General features: G+C 40.9%; 1 long non-coding RNA gene and 2 other non-coding genes across 3 annotated transcripts; 1 reads left to right on the top strand and 2 right to left on the bottom strand.

Moving 5' to 3' along the window:
* Positions 1 to 4564: 4564 nt before the first annotated feature.
* LOC120909268 lies at positions 4565 to 8803 on the top strand. The gene is made up of 3 exons (XR_005741238.1): positions 4565 to 4666; positions 5974 to 6085; positions 8683 to 8803. It is a non-coding gene; the product is annotated as an uncharacterized LOC120909268 (long non-coding RNA).
* Positions 8804 to 11355: 2552 nt separating this feature from the next.
* Positions 11356 to 11426, bottom strand: TRNAG-CCC. Its single transcript has one exon. It is a non-coding gene; the product is annotated as a tRNA-Gly (tRNA).
* Positions 11427 to 15103: 3677 nt separating this feature from the next.
* Positions 15104 to 15174, bottom strand: TRNAG-CCC. Its single transcript has one exon. It is a non-coding gene; the product is annotated as a tRNA-Gly (tRNA).
* Positions 15175 to 16539: the final 1365 nt, after the last annotated feature.

Below are 16539 nucleotides of genomic sequence, written 5' to 3'. Positions count from 1 at the left end.
TTTGAGCATCTAAAAAATGCATTTAAACATATATTTTTAAATATACTTGTAAAGGCATTACAAAATATAATTGAAATGCATTTTCCAAAGACATATATTGGAAAATATATTTTTAAAATATATTCTTCAGATTTTTTTTAACACATAAAAAAAGTAATTTCAACATATATTTTTACATATATTTGCAAATGTGTTCCAAAAATATAATTTTAATATATTTTCCAAAGGCATATATGTGAAAATATATGTTTGTAAATATATGTTTCAGATATTTTTGAACATATAAAAAAAATGCATTTGAACATATATCTTTAAATATACTTGTAAATGCATTCCAAAAATATAATTTAAATGTATTTTCCACAGATATATATTAGAAAATATATTTTTAAAATATGTTTTTCTGAAAATATTTAGGGGCAGATTCACAAAGCGAGTACACCGGCGTATCTACTGATACGCCGGCGTACTTTCAAATTTCCCACGTCGTATCTTTGTTTTGAATCCTCAAAACAAGATACGACGGCATCTGGGTTAGATCCGACAGAAGTACGTCTTCGTACGCCTTTGGATCTAAGATGCAATTCTTCGGCATCCGCTGGGTGGCGTTTACGTTGTTTTCTGCGTCGAGTATGCAAATTAGCTATTTCCGACAATCCACGAACGTACGAGCGGCCGTCACATTCTTTTACGTCGTCTCTAGTCGGCTTTTTTCGGCGTATAGTTAAAGCTGCTATTTGGTGGCGTATAGTTAAACCTGCTATGTTAAGTATGGCCGTCGTTCCCGCGTTTAATTAGAATTTTTTGTACGTTTGCGTAAATCGTCCGTGAATCGGGATGGACGTAATTTACGTCCACGTCAAAACAATGACGTCCTTGCAATGTCATTTATCGCAATGCACGGCGGGAAATTTAGGAACGGAGCATGCGCAGTTCGTTCGGCACGGGGACGCGCTTCATTTAAATGAAACACGCCCCCTACTCGCCGCATTTGAATTCCGCGCCGTTACGCCGCTTGAGATACACTACGCCGCCGTAACTTACGGCGCAAAATCTTTAAGGATTCGAACCAAAGCCAGGTAAGGTACGGCGGCGTAGCGTATCTCAGATACGATGCGCCGGGGCAGATCTTTATGGATCTGCCCCTTAATGTCTACTAAAGACATTTCAACATATATTTTTTCTGACATTTTTGTAACTATGACATAGATAACATTCTGAATACATTTATAAGAGAGCCACTCCCATTTTAAAATGGTTTGTTTTACTCCTTTTAAAATAAAAAATAAAATAAAAACCAAAAGATTCAAATAAAATATAAACTTTTTTTATAAGATTTTAAGCACATAATCCATTTAATACAAAGCAGATAAACCTCTCGCATCCACTTTCCATTCCCAAAGAATGTCATTCTGAATTGAGAACACTTGTCGGCGGACCAGCAAAACGTCTTAAAATACAGCAAGTCCAGTTAGTTTGATTTATTGATTGACCTGAATGAATGAGAACCTTCACAGACATCCACATCCACAGTACAAGGGTCTTGTCTGCTTACAGGGTACCGAGAGAAACTCCGGATATAAATCTTCAATGTTCTGTTTAATCCATGAATCAGAAGTTACACTATTATTACCCAACTCCCTCATCAGTGTCTTTATGGACCTTGCTTTGTGCACTGGTGCGCAGTCATGTTGGAACAGGAAGGGGCCATCCCCAAACTGTTCCCACAAAGTTGGGAGCATGAAATTGTCCAAAATGTCTTGGTATGCTGATGCTTTAAGAGTTCCCTTCACTGGAACTAAGGGGCCAACCCAACCCCTGAAAAACAACCCCACACCATAATCCACCTCTCCACCAAATGATTTGGACCAGTGCACAAAGCAAGGTCCATAAAGACATGGATGAGCGAGTTTGGGGTGGAGGAACTTGACTGGCCTGCACAGAGTCCTGACCTCAACCTGATAGAACACCTTTGGGATGAATGTTCTTCTGGAAGAATGGTCAAACATTACCATAGGACAGCCTTCCCAGAGGAATTGAATCTGTTATGGACTGGGATGCCATTAGCCACTTAAGGACCGGACCAATATGCTGCTAAATGACCCAAGGGGTTTTTACAATTCGGCACTGCGTTGCTTTAACAGACAATTGCGCGGTCGTGCGACGTGGCTCCCAAACAAAATTGACGTCCTTTTTTCCCCACAAATAGAGCTTTCTTTTGGTGGTATTTGATCATCTCTGCGGTTTTTATTTTTGCGCTATAAACAAAAATAGAGCGACAATTTTGAAAAAAATGGAATATTTTTTACATCTTGCTATAATAAATATCCCCCAAAAATATATATACATTTTTTTTTCCTCAGTTTAGGCCGATACATATTCTTCTACCTATTTTTGGTAAAAAAAATTGCAATAAGCGTTTATCGATTGATTTGTGCAAAATTTATAGTATTTACAAAATAGGGGATAGTTTTATTATTTATTTATTTTTTTACTACTAATGGCGGCGATCAGTGATTTTTTTCGTGACTGCGACATTATGGCGGACACTTCGGACAATGTTGACACATTTTTGGGACCATTGTAATTTTCACAGCAAAACATGCATTTAAATTGCATTGTTTATTGTGAAAATGACAGTTGCAGTTTTGGAGTTAACCACAGGGGGCGCTGTAGGAGTTATGTTTGACCTAGTGTGTGTTTACAACTGTAGGGGGGTGTGGCTGTAGGACTGACGTGATCGATCGAGTCTCCCTATAAAAGGGATCACACGGCTCTCCCCGTTCTTCAGCTCCAGGGAGCGATCGCGATGGGGCAGCTATGAACGAATAGCCGCGCCGTCGTCCCGGATCGCTCCCCGCGGGAATCCGACCGCCGCATGTAGCGGGGGGGGAGGGGGGTCCCGATCGGACCCGATCGGACCCCCGACCCACGTCTAGGCAGGGACGTACAGGTACGCCAATGTGCCTGTACGTGCCATTCTGCCGACGTACATATACATGCGGCGGTCTGTAAGTGGTTAAAGTTCATGTGCGTGTAAAGGCAGGTGTCCTAATACTTTTGGCAATATAATATATATAGTATATATACTGTATATTCTTTTTATACTAAGTCCAGTCCATTGTTTGGACTTAGTACCTGCCGAAGGGTAATTCCAGCAGCCAAATAAAAGGAATTGGGATATTAAAGTTCTCCCCAGCACAAAATTAAAACTCAGCAGCTACACAATGGGGGTTATTTACTAAAGGCAAATCCACTTTACAAACTACAAACTACAAATGCAAAGTGCACCTGAAATTGCAAGGAAAGTGCACTTGGAAGTGCAGTCGCTGTAGATCCGAGGGGAGAAAGGAAAATAAAAAAACAGCATTTTAGCTTGCACATGATTGGATGATAAAATCAGCAGAGCTTCTTCTCATTTCAGATCTACCCCTCAGATTTACAGCGCCTGCACTTACAAGTGCACTTTTAGTGCAAAGTGGATTTGCCTTTAGTAAATAACCCCCATACTGTACACATACTGCAGCTGCTGACTTAATATTAGGACACTTACCTGTCCTGGAATCCAGCGATGTTGGTACCCCAGCCTATGTTTCCATTGGCTCTCGGGGTGCTGCTGCCATTCCCTATAGGGGCGAATTCACACCACATGCAGTCCAGTGCGTTTTTTTTTTTGTCTGCATGGAAAGTAGGTTATATGGTTTTCAATGGCATAATTCACACCAGTGCTTGCAGTTCCAGAAAAAAAGTAGAGCATGCTGCATTTTTCCTGCACTGGACTGTAATGGAACACTGTAAAGCACATCAAAAACGCACTAGAATGCACCTGAACGCACATGTGCTTATCTGAGGTTAAGAAAAAAAGAGGGGTAAATGCACTGGAATGCTTTAAAAACACACCAAACATGCCCTGGAATGTATCAAAAACACGCATGCAGAAAAGCATCGGAAACGCATCCGCCGCAGCGAGATCTCTCGAAAGTAGGGACAGGTACCTGTCAAAAACAGGAACCTGCTCCCCTCCCCCGAAAGGTGGCAAAGTAGGGGGGGGGAGGCAAATAAGTGGAGCTTCCACTTTTGGGTGGAACTTCGCTTTAAATGTCATATCCCTGCCCAAGCTGCACTGTTGTCATGTGCCAATACTAGGCTGGGCTGGAAGATAAATATGTAAGTGATGAGAGCTGCATTCTTGTGTGTATGTGTGTACAGTATATCTGATATATATATATATATATATATATATATATATATATATATATAGATAGATATAGATATATACACACACATATAGCAGAATGAAGATAGTGTGTGTATGTATGTATATTATATATATATATATATATATAATCTAGAATGCCTCTCCCATCACTTACTTACATGTATAAATATTTTTCTCATTTCTTTTTTTTCATTCCTTTTATTGGGATGGGGGTCTGTTATTTCTGTGCCTTCAATCTTCTAATATGTAAATCCTGCCCTAGGAAAAACTCTTCAAACAGAGAGACTTTAATTATAATACAGGAAGACAGGAAGAGAGCTGGGTGGGAACCAGAGGGGTGCTGAACTTTCACCTCTCACTTCCTGTAAAGGCCTAGTCTGAAAAGGAAAGCATGGCATGGTGGAGACACTCTGTGTATTCTGCTGGATGGATTCTCCTGGATTAAAGGTATGTCTTCTATCAAATAATATTAGAATTGTGAAAGTTTGGTGCATGAGTTAAGTTTTATTTGTCTGTTTCCTGCTGAATAGTTCTCATTGTGTGTGCATTCACCTTCCCAGTTACCATGCAGCATGTGCACAGTATTGTAATATTATAGAGCTCCTCTTCCACAGCATGTCACTCTGCTTCATATAATATGTGTGGCTTCCATGTTATATCCAGTGACTGTGTAGCATACTTTCAGTGCACCCTGCTTCATATAATATGTATGGCTTCCATGTTATATCCAGTAACTGTGTAGCATACTTTCAGTGCACATTGCTGCATATAATATTATACGGCTTCCATTCTATATCCACTCATCATGCAGCATAGGGGTTGATTTACTAAAGGCAAATCCATTTTGCACTACAAGTTCACTTGGAAGTGCAGTTGCTGCAGATATGAGGGGAAGCTCTGCTGATTTTATCATCCAGTCATGTACAAGCAAAAGTGTTTTTTTTTTTTTCTTAGCATGTCCCCTTCAGATCTACAGCGACTACACTTCCAAGTGCACTTGTAGTGCAAAGTGGATTTGCCTTTAGTAAATATACCCCATAATGTCAGGGCACAGTGCTACCAATGTTTTATGTCTCCCTCCCCTTTTGCATATTATCTGCCCTGCTACTAGGTGCCAACAGATATGGATTTTTCCATACAGATACCAATTATGGGCCACCTTTCAGGCCGATAACAATATGAGGTACTGATATTCTGTTTACATCCAGCTGCCCCAGAAGTAGCCTGATATCAGTTGACACCTTGGCCTTTTTTTGTATTCTAACAGCCACTGGCCACTGTCAGGATACAGGAAAAAAGAGCAGATAGCAGGGGAATCAATAACCAGGTTGCTATTGACTATTTTAATTTGCAGTAGCCAATAGCTAGTGGGCTATTACACCCGCCCACTGCCTGTTGTCAATCAGCAAAGGAGAGGATTTGAAGGAGAACATTCTTCTTCAGGTCTTCCTCTGCTGATGGACAGCAGGCAGTGGGAAGGGGGCGCAATAGTCAGCCTAATTTTAAAATTGAAACAGCCAATGGCAGTCTGGCTATGGTTCCCCCACTACCTGCTGTTTACATTCAGCTGCCATCAAATAAAGTGTGCAGAAAGAGGTTAGCGGTGTCTGGGGTGTGTGTGTGTGGGGGGGGGGTGGGTGGGGGGGGGGTGTGTGGGGTGGGGGGTGGGGGGGGGTGTGTGGGGGGGGGGGTGGATGTGTGGTGTGGAGGTGGAAAGCTAATTTTTTTTTTTTTTTGGGGGGGGATTCTGACAGATGGGCCGCCAGCCGCTGTCAAAGCACCTGACCAAGACTGACAGCTGGTGAATGGAAAACCGGAATAAGCACTTGGAAGAAGAAAACCGACAACTGAGACAACTTGCCTTTGGTAAGCGGACAACTTAATTACGGTGGTGGGCACCTTCCCTTTTTTATATCACCACATTCAACTGGCACTGTACCTGATCATCATATCTGCATTATCCTTCATTATTCATTTGGTCATCGGTGTTTGAGTTTTGTGGTGATATCATTAAGAACTTTTGAAGTTTGGTTTGCCAATTGTGTGCTGTTGGCATACAATTTTGGGATCACCGATTTGGCGTATTAACCTCTCATTGTTTATACATATAATTGGACATTCATTTTGTGAATTTATATATAAATTTTTCCGTGCACTCTGATTTTTTGTTTTGGTTAATTATTGTGCACCGTTTTTGGCATATCAGCCCCTGGATGCCAATCTTTCAATGTGAATTGGTATTGGTGACATTTTTAAATTTTAATTAAATTTTTTTATATTGGCGCAATCTTTTCATTTGTTATCTATTTATTGTGTGTTATTCCACTAGTACTGCTGCCTTTGTTATTTTTTATTTTTTTTATCTTTATTTTCTGTTTGACCAATCATTTGCCCTTTTATTCTACAGTGTTTTAAGGCAGAGGTAGGCAACCTTAGAGAGGTGGTGATCTACCTGAACAACATGGGAGAAGTCAAAGATCACAGGGCACAGTGTCTTCCAGTGTTGCCTCCTCACACCTGACTAAAACCTATAATTGCCGTACTACCGCGCTGCAATCACGTACCTTTCACTGCAATTATTGGTGTTAACATTTTGCCTCCTGACTACCTTGCAGAATTTCTCAGAGGCGCATTGGAGCATTGCATACCGCACTTGTGAATGAGCCCTTAGTTGCATTTGGCAATAGCACTTTTAAGGCTCATTCACATGTAAATTTGGGGGTGGTAAAACCCTGCCCCCAATCCTTACCCCCTTTAGCTGCTAAGTGGGACGGGGGCAGGGTGCCATGGGAGGTGGATGCTTGAGAGTTACTATTAGCTCTCAAGCAACCAGAAACAACAGTACCAATGGGGATCGTTGGGTAACTGGGAGTTTACTGTACTACATTCATTATAGTATCAGTGAGTGCACTGAGGTAACTACATACTACAGTTGTATTCAAAATTATTCAACCCCCACTGAAACCGATTGTTTTGGCCAGTTTGACATTGATTTTGATCATTCAGTCATCCTGCCTACAAATTAAATCAAAGAGGCACGTGTAGGTCAGACAAATATAACATAACATTTATAATGAAATAACCACAGATGTCTTTTCTGTGCTCACATCATTATCAGATTTATTCAACCCCCAAGTGACATTCAATCTTAGTACTTAGTACAACATCCTTTTACAGTTATAACAGCTTTTAAACGTGAAGCATAGCTTGACAAAAGTGTTTTGCAGCGATCTACGGGTATCTTCGCCCATTTGTCATGGGCAAAAGCCTCCAGTTCAGTCACATTCTTAGGCTTGCGCACTGCAACTGCTTGCTTTAAGTCCCACCAGAGGTTCTCAATCGGATTTAAGTCTGATGACTGCGATGGCCAATCCAAAATGTTCCAGCCTTTAATCTGCAACCATGCTCTAGTGGACTTGGAGGTATGCTTGGGATCATTGTCCTGTTGAAAGGTCCAACGTCTCCCAAGCCTCAGGTTTGTGACGGACTGCATCACATTGTCATCCAATATCTCCTGGTATGGAGGCCTTCATTACACAGTGTGCGCCGTATTGTCTGAGCAGAAACTTCAGTACCCACATCTGACAAATCTTTTCTCAGTTCCTCAGCAGTCACACGGGGACTTTTCTCCACTCTACGCTTCAGGTAGCGCACAGCAGTCGAAGTCAGCATCTTCTTTCTGCCACGACCAGGTAGCGTTTCAACAGTGCCCTTTGCCTTGAATTTGCGAATGATGCTTCCTATGGTGTCTTTTGGTATGTTTAACATATTTGCAATCTTCTTATAGCCATTGCCCTTCCTGTGAAGAGTAATCACCTCTTCTCTTGTCTTCCTGGACCATTCTCTTGACTTCACCATGTTTGTAACCACACCAGTAAATGTCTAGAAGGAGCTGAGTATCACAGTCATTTGAAAGCTGCCTAATTAATGCTTATTAGGCTTTATTACTGCTCCCTGACATCCACAGGTGTTTTCAATACCTGATTGAATACACTTCAATGAACCTCTGTTCTTCAGAGTGGTAATCTTTAAGGGGTTGAATAATTGTGTAAATGAAGAATTTACAAAAGAAACATTTACTACTGTATTACAAAACCGATTGATGTCATTTTAGTTGCATATGGTTCTTTAAGAAGTCCTTGTAGGATTTCATTCTGAATACAATTACAAATGTACACTAAATTCCCTAAAAACCTTTACAGCATTGGGGGGTTGAATAATTTTGAACACAACTGTATATACACAAGTAGGATTTTTGTTTTGTGGAACATCCTTACTTTTACCTTGGGTGAAACCCTCCTGGAATATTTTTTAACTAGTGGGGGGGTCAGCAGCAGACTGGAGGAAACCCTCTAATCATGTAAAGGTACATTTTTCCACAAGTCATCAATTTCTAACAAATGAAATGAATGGATATAGTGAGGCCATTATGTTACTTAAAAAGTTTTTATGCATTTGCATAGATTTGCCTGGTGTAATGGATACTTTGAAAACAACAAGAGCGCAGCTGATAGCACTGAAGAATGATGGTGGAAGTTCATCCTGTGTGGGTGTATCGTGTGCATCACCTTCTGTCCTGAAGAGTTGAGCTCATCTCCTTGTCAAGTGTCGTACTCAAGGCCTAAAGAGGTAGGTTTTCTTTTGGTACCGAAACATTAAAACGTTGTCTTTTTTTTTAATATCAAACATGTCCTACTCCTATTTACCTGCTCTGTGTAAGGGTTTTTGTACAGAGCAGCTCAGATCCTTCTCTTCTCAGGTCCCATGCCGGTGCTCCTGAACCAGAGCTCTGTGTGTCCAATCACACACTGAGCCTTGCCTTGGCCCCATCTCCTAATTGGCTCACTGGCTATGATTGACAGCACCGGGAGCCAATAGCTCCCACTGCTACAGAAAGTCAATCAGCAGTGCAAGTCCCTGGAGAGACAAGGCTCTCGTGGACATCGCTGGATCGAGAGGGGGCTCATGTAAGTAGTGGGGGGGCTACTGCACACAGAAGTATTTTTTTTACCTTCATGCATAGAATACATGAAGGTAAAAACACTTGTGTCTTTACAACCACTTCAATAAAAAGTAACTTTTAAGGCGGTGCCTCCAAGCGGCTGACAGATGGAGAGAAGCGGGTACAGTTAGACCCTATGAAAACATCAGCTTTGACATGTAGACTGTAAGCCAATTTGACTGTTGTGTCAAAATGAGATATCTTGCTCAGTCTGGTAGTAGTCTGAACTAATAAGGCAAGTTGTAGGCAAGATGTTGATTTTTATACAGATTTTTTAAAAGTCTACAAAATTTTGATGTTTTTATACATGCTTAATATTGTTAGTTTTATTTACTCAGCTGCATCTGTTAGACCCCTTTCACACTGAGGCAGTTTTCAGGCGTTTTAGCGCTAGAAATAGCCTCTAAAAAGCTCATAAAACTGCATCCCTTTCAGTGCAATGAGTAATTTCACACTGGGGCGGTGCGCTTGCGCAACATTAGAAAAAGTCCTGCAAGCAGCATCTGGGGCGTGTTGGGAGCGTTATACATAGCGCTCCTAAAACGCACCTGCCTATTGAAATTAATGGGCAGCGCTTCCAAAGCACCTTAAAAGCGCATTAAAAACTGGACTTTTTCCCTTTTAAAAAAAAAAAAAAACGCCAAAAAAGTGCTACAAAAACACTGCAAAACCGCCAGAGCTTTAGCAGCGCTGCAGTGTGAAAAGGGTCTTATATGGCTTTTGATTCACAGGGAAAATCTAATAAGTCTAATATTTTCCATTTACTTTTTAAAGCTGCTACTTTGGCAAAGTTTCCTGGGACTTCATAAGGTGTGATCAGTGATGCTGTTACGAGGAAAAATTGCGGCGTTGAAATATCACCTGAAGGGAAACATCAGGAACCTCAGCAGAATACCACAAACTTTTATGTCATTAATGTCATTTACCACAGTTAACACCACTTTCTATTCCCTGTGTTGTAGTTTTTGTATATTTACATGATAATAAAGTTGTGTGTATTGTACTGTGTTATTGTTTTTTTTTCCAAATGTTTGCTAGTTTTATAGGCCTACAATATATAAAATACAATATTTAAATACACAGCATTTGAAAATGTAATAGGAATGTATTTTTTTAAAATTTTGCATTCAGAAGTAAATTTACATTTATATTTAAAATATATTTTAAAAAAACATTCTTAATATATTTTTCCCAAATATATTGCCATATATTTGAAATGCTACAATTTTGGCCAGATTCAATATATTTCAAAAATATATTTCAATATATTTGTAAATATGTTTTGGAATGCATTGTGAAATATGTTGCACATATATTCATAAATATATGTAACATGTACTTCTGAATGCATTTAGCAATATATTTTTGCAGCCATAAATATATTGCAAAGTGCATTTTGGAATGTATTCAGAAATATATGTAAAATGTACTTCTGAATGCATTTAGCGATATATTTCTGATTATATTCACAATGCATTCAAAAATACACATTGCAATATATTTATGGTTGCATAAATATATTGCTAAATGCATTCAAAAGTACATTTAACATATATTTATGAATATATTTGCAACATATTTCACAATGCATTCCTAAATATATTCACAAATATATTGAAATATATTTTTGAAATATATTGAATCTGGCCAAAATTGTAGCATTTCAAATATATGGCAATATATTTGAGAAAAATATATTAAGAATGTTTTTTTACAATATATTTAAAATATATTTTTCTTCCACATGGGTATTTTCGGACTTAGAAATCATATACTCGGTCTTTGCAGTGACTCTAGCCGTATCCCCAGAAATGAGATTGTACATTCCTGCAAACATGTTGTCAGGCCTGATGTTAGGTTAAAGAATGAACAGCTTTTAAGGACGCAATTAAAGGAAGTGTATTTTTTTTAAAGCATATGGTTATATTTTTTCCCTTTGTGAAAGTCGTTTACAAATGCAATTGCTTCATGAACTGATGACGTTTTTTTTATGGGGATAGAGTGAATCCAGAGCTAAGGTTTAGGAACTGGAAATGGACATTATAACCAAACACACACAAGGCTTTTTAGGTTTGATTTTCAAAGGTTCTTCAAGTTTTGTAATTCAAGCAAGCTATGTTTAAAACAGCAGCTATGCGCCAGCCGGGACTCGAACCCGGGTCGCAAGAATGGGAATCTTGCATGATACCGCTACACTACTGGCGCCTTCTGTGTTTTCCAGACTAAGCTCAGGTCCTGATGCCTCAATATCCAGACCTTTCTCTACAGGGTAGCATTCCCTTAAATGTAAAGTTTTAATTGAATGCCATTTCTGATGAAAACATAGGGAAGTTGCTCTTTTCAATGCTGTGAACCATGACCAGATGCATGGGTTTTTGCAAAACAGCTAGTGCAATCCGGGACGGAATTTCAAAGTTTCACAAATAATTCCCTCTTTCTGGAGAGAATATTTGTAAATTGAATACCTTGCCGTTTATCTACTCAGCGGTTCTCTGGGTATCGTTTACTTTTGCTCTAATGCATGCCCTTTGGTCAGTTTCAGATCCTTCAGCCCTGTCAATTATTCCTGAGTTTAAGAGGCTTGATTTTTGCGCTAGACTGATTGCAATCCTATTGAGAAATATCTGGAAACTGGCATTGAAATTTAAGATGGTTAGGGCATCTTTGATCTGTTCTTGAAACAACAATCTTCAAAAACTAAAAACAAAAAGTGGGATGTTAAGAATAAAAGGCGAATTGAGCAGCCGGGACCTCAATCCAAACAACTGGAATGGCACTCTTGCATGGCACCTCTAAAGTACTAGTTTCCTGTGGCCACAGAGGTACACTCCTGCATATCTGGTGGGACTGTCCAGTGATCAGCCCTTTCTGGTTAGACATACAGTCCCAGATCAAGGCAATTCTAGACCTGGATGTCCCTTTCTCCCCGACCCACTTTCTGTTGCACATTCCTCCCCTGCCGGCGAGCCAGTACAGACGCAGTTTACTGCCCCACCTTTTGAACGCAGCAAAGCGGCTACTTCCAATATACTGGAAGCGCCCGCAAGTTACCAGCAGGGAGGAATGGATCCGCAAGGTTGGTGAGATACGGGAGGCGGAGGACTGGATTGCCACCTGCAGGAATACCCGGGAGCGTTTTTCCGGCACCTGGTCGGCCTGGGCGGCGTACACCTCGGACCCGGGATATGTCACTTCCAGTCTGGATATGGCATTGTTGGAGTTAGCAGACCCCTCACTTAAGCAAAGACCTCGGACCCTATAGCTTACTGCGGTGCCCTCGGCCAGGTGGCTTGGACCTCATTGGGTGGCCCTTTCTCTCTTGGTTTGTTTTTTCAGCTGATGCGGATTGCAGGATGGACGGAGGCAAGTGGTGCGGGGGGGAGCCGGATGCCTGACCTCAGGTATGTTCCTTCTGATCCTAATCCCTCCCTACTTCTTCTTCTTCCTCTTCTTCTCTTTCTCTCTTCCCCTCTCGCTCTCTCTCACTTGTCTTCTCTGCTCTATTCTTTTCTGCTTTTCTCCTAGTGATCTAATGACATTGAGTGACCTGGTGGGTGATGTGTCGGGGGAGGGGTGAGCGCGGGGGGTCCCGGCTGGCTGAACGGACTCGATGTCCCATTGCCGGGGGGCAGCTTGACCCCTTTTGGGGTCGGGCACTTGTTTTGCCACCTCGGGATGGGTACGTCGATCACGGTGGGGGTCGGTCGGATTTGTTGCATGTGGGGAGGTATGTTGGAGGTTCATGGAGACCCCCCTTCCCTCGTGCGCACTCGGCCGATCTACCTCTCATCTGGCATACTGTTTACTGTTTAGATGTTGTCCAGTGGACCAGCTGGTTTGGCCTCCGGTCCTTGCCCCTTCCTCGGCGGTTGCCCATTCTATCAACCGCTGTGAGACCTTAGATGTTCCACCCCCACGCTTGGATTTCCAGATTTTTTTTTTTTATTTCGTTTTATTGGTTGTGTTTTATGCGCTGGTGAGGTTTTCACTTTTGACTCGCTGCCCGGCCCCTGGGCCTTAGCGATTTTTTTTTAGAATAACTGGGTCTCGATGTGCCTATATACTTCATTGTTTCTCGATGTCTAATTTGTTACTTTGTTTTTATGTTATGTTGGAAAATGAACGGCTTATTGTTTGCTGCAAAATGCTCCTGACAACATGTGTTGTGCTGTACTATAATGCCGTTCACAAATAAAGATTATACAAAAAAAAAAGTACTAGTTTCCCTTTGGTGTCTCCATACAAGCGCGTTGTTCGAAAGATTATTATCTTCTGGGAACAACCACACTTTGCAGTTTCCCAGGTTTACCTCTGGGTAACATTTCAGCCGAAATATTTTCGGACTTGGAAATCATATACTCGGTCTTTGCAGTGACTCTAGCCGTATCCCCAGAAATGAGATTGTACATTCCTGCAAACATGTTGTCAGGCCTGATGTTAGGTTAAAGAATGAACAGCTTTTAAGGACGCAATTAAAGGAAGTGTATTTTTTTAAAGCAAATGGTTATATTTTTTCCCTTTGTGAAAGTCGTTTACAAATGCAATTGCTTCATGAACTGATGACGTTTTTTTATGGGGATAGAGTGAATCCAGAGCTAAGGTTTAGGAACTGGAAATCGACATTATAACCAAACACACACAAGGCTTTTTAGGTTTGATTTTCAAAGGTTCTTCAAGTTTTGTAATTCAAGCAAGCTATGTTTAAAACAGCAGCTATGCGCCAGCCGGGACTTGAACCCGAGTGGCAAGAATGGTAATCTTGCATGATACCCCTAAACTACTGGTGCCTTCTGTGTGTTCCAGACTAAGCTCAGGTCCTGATGCCTCAATATCCAGACCTTTCTCTACAGGGTAGCATTCCCTTAAATGTAAAGTTTTAATTGAATGCAATTTCTGATGAAAACATTGGGAAGTTGCTCTTTTCAATGCTGTGAACCATGACCAGATGCATGGGTTTTTGCAAAACAGCTAGTGCATTCCGGGACGTAATTTCAAAGTTTCACAAATGAACCCTCTTTCTGGAGAGAATATTTGTAAATTGAATACCTTGCCGTTTATCTACTCAACGGTTCTCTGGGTATTGTTTACTTTTGCTCTAATGTATGCCCTTTGGTCAGTTTCAGATCCTTCAGCCCTGTCAATTATTCCTGAGTTTAAGAGGCTTGATTTTTTGCGCTAGACTGATTGCAATCCCATCGAGAAATATCTGGAAACTGGCATTGAAATTTAAGATGGTTAGGGCATCTTTGATCTGTCCTTGAAACAACAAACTTCAAAAACTAAAAACAAAAAGTGGGATGTTAAGAATAAAAGGCCATTTGAGCAGCCAGGACTTCAATCCAAACGACTGGAATGGCACTCTTGCATGGCACCTCTAAAGTACAAGTTTGCCTTTGGTGTCTCCACACAAGCGCGTTGTCTGAAAGATCATTAGCTACTGGGAACAACCACACTTTGCAGTTTCCCAGGTTTACCTCTGGGTAACATTTCAGCCGAAAGATTTTCGGACTTAGAAATCATATACTCGGTTTTTGCAGTGACTCTAGCCGTATCCCCAGAAATGAGATTGTACATTCCTGCAAACATGTTGTCAGGCCTTATGTTAGGTTAAAAAATTAACAGCTTTTAAGGACGCAATTAAAGGAAGTGTATTTTTTTAAAGCATATGGTTATATTTTTTCCCCATTGTGAAAGTCGTTTACAAATGCAATTGCTTCATGAACTAATGAAGTTTTTTTTGGGGGATAGAGTGAATCCAGAGCTAAGGTTTAGGAACTGGAAATGGACATCATAACCAAACACACACAAGGCTTTTTAGGTTTGATTTTCAAAGGTTCTTCAAGTTTTGTAATTCAAGCAAGCTATGTTTAAAACAGCAGCTATGCGCCAGCCGGGACTCGAACCCGGGTCGCAAGAATGGGAATCTTGCATGATATCCCTACACTACTGGCGCCTTCGGTGTTTTCCAGACTAAGCTCAGGTCCTGATGCCCCAATATCCAGACCTTTCTCCACAGGGTAGCATTCCCTTAAATGTAAAGTTTTAATTGAATGCAATTTCTGATGAAAACATAGGGAAGTTGCTCTTTTCAATGCTGTGAACCATGACCAGATGCATGGGTTTTTGCAAAACAGCTAGTGCATTCCGGGACGGAATTTCAAAGTTTCACAAATAAAACCCTCTTTCTGGAGAGAATATTTGTAAATTGAATACCTTGCCGTTTATCTACTCAGCGGTTCTCTGGGTATCGTTTACTTTTGCTCTAATGCATGCCCTTTGGTCAGTTTCAGATCCTTCAGCCCTGTCAATTATTCCTGAGTTTAAGAGGCTTGATTTTTGCGCTAGACTGATTGCAATCCTATCGAGAAATATCTGGAAACTGGCATTGAAATTTAAGATGGTTAGGGCATCTTTGATCTGATTTTGAAACAACAATCTTGAATTTGCTGCCTTTTAGGCTTCAACCGCTCTGGTAGAGTGTTCTGCCACCACTGACGGAGGCTCGCGACCCCTAGTTATATATGCACAAGCAAGCATGCTAGGTTCCAGGTACTAACCTCTTTCCCTTGATGATTCCCAGCTGGAATTGCAAAAGGTTTATTTAGATGACCTGAAAGGGACAATTGTGGACAGATACTACTTTAACGTTCTGAAAATGATCAGTTCGTGTGACTTTCCTGTGTGATGTTCTGGAAAGTTTGGCAATATCCAGCTATCTGTTAAATAGCAGGCTGTTGCTACGTTTAATGCAAGATGATCTACAAGACCAACTCTACTCTTTTTGGAAAGAAAATAATATATATTTTCTTTGAAGCTCCAAGAGCTTGAATCTCCGACAACCTTCTGTCTAAAGTTCTTGCAATTGATAATGCCTTGTAAGTGATGGCCTGAACCGAACAGTGCTCTGTTGGAACGGACGGTTGATCTGATATGAGAACCAACAACTCCAATAGATCTCTTTTCCTTGGTGACCTACTCCCCATAACTCTAAAGTTGTGTAAACTGAAGAAAACTTGGCCCATTTAAATGTGTTTTTGCCGATATAGCCGACACTCGTGAGCTATGCAAGGGTAGGCTAAGGCCTGGAGGAAGTATAGAACAGCTGGCACTGGAAGGGCAGTAGGATCAATGTCTCGTCCTACCAAGAAAAAGCAAACTCGTTCCAGACTTAGGCCTAGATGTTGTAAGTAGAATGTCTTCTCGCACACAACAAAGTAAAGATCACTCTGGAGTGAAACTGGAGCAACCCTTTAATGCCCCTGCTTGCAGCCCCAGTCTGCATAGGTTATGGAGGGGAAATGTCTTCTGTATCCTGAAA

The sequence above is a fragment of the Rana temporaria genome, chromosome 8, assembly GCF_905171775.1.
Source record: "Rana temporaria chromosome 8, aRanTem1.1, whole genome shotgun sequence".
Lineage (NCBI taxonomy): Eukaryota > Metazoa > Chordata > Amphibia > Anura > Ranidae > Rana > Rana temporaria.
The sequence above is the reverse complement of the archived record's forward strand: the minus strand, read 5'-3'. Positions and strand labels throughout refer to the sequence as shown.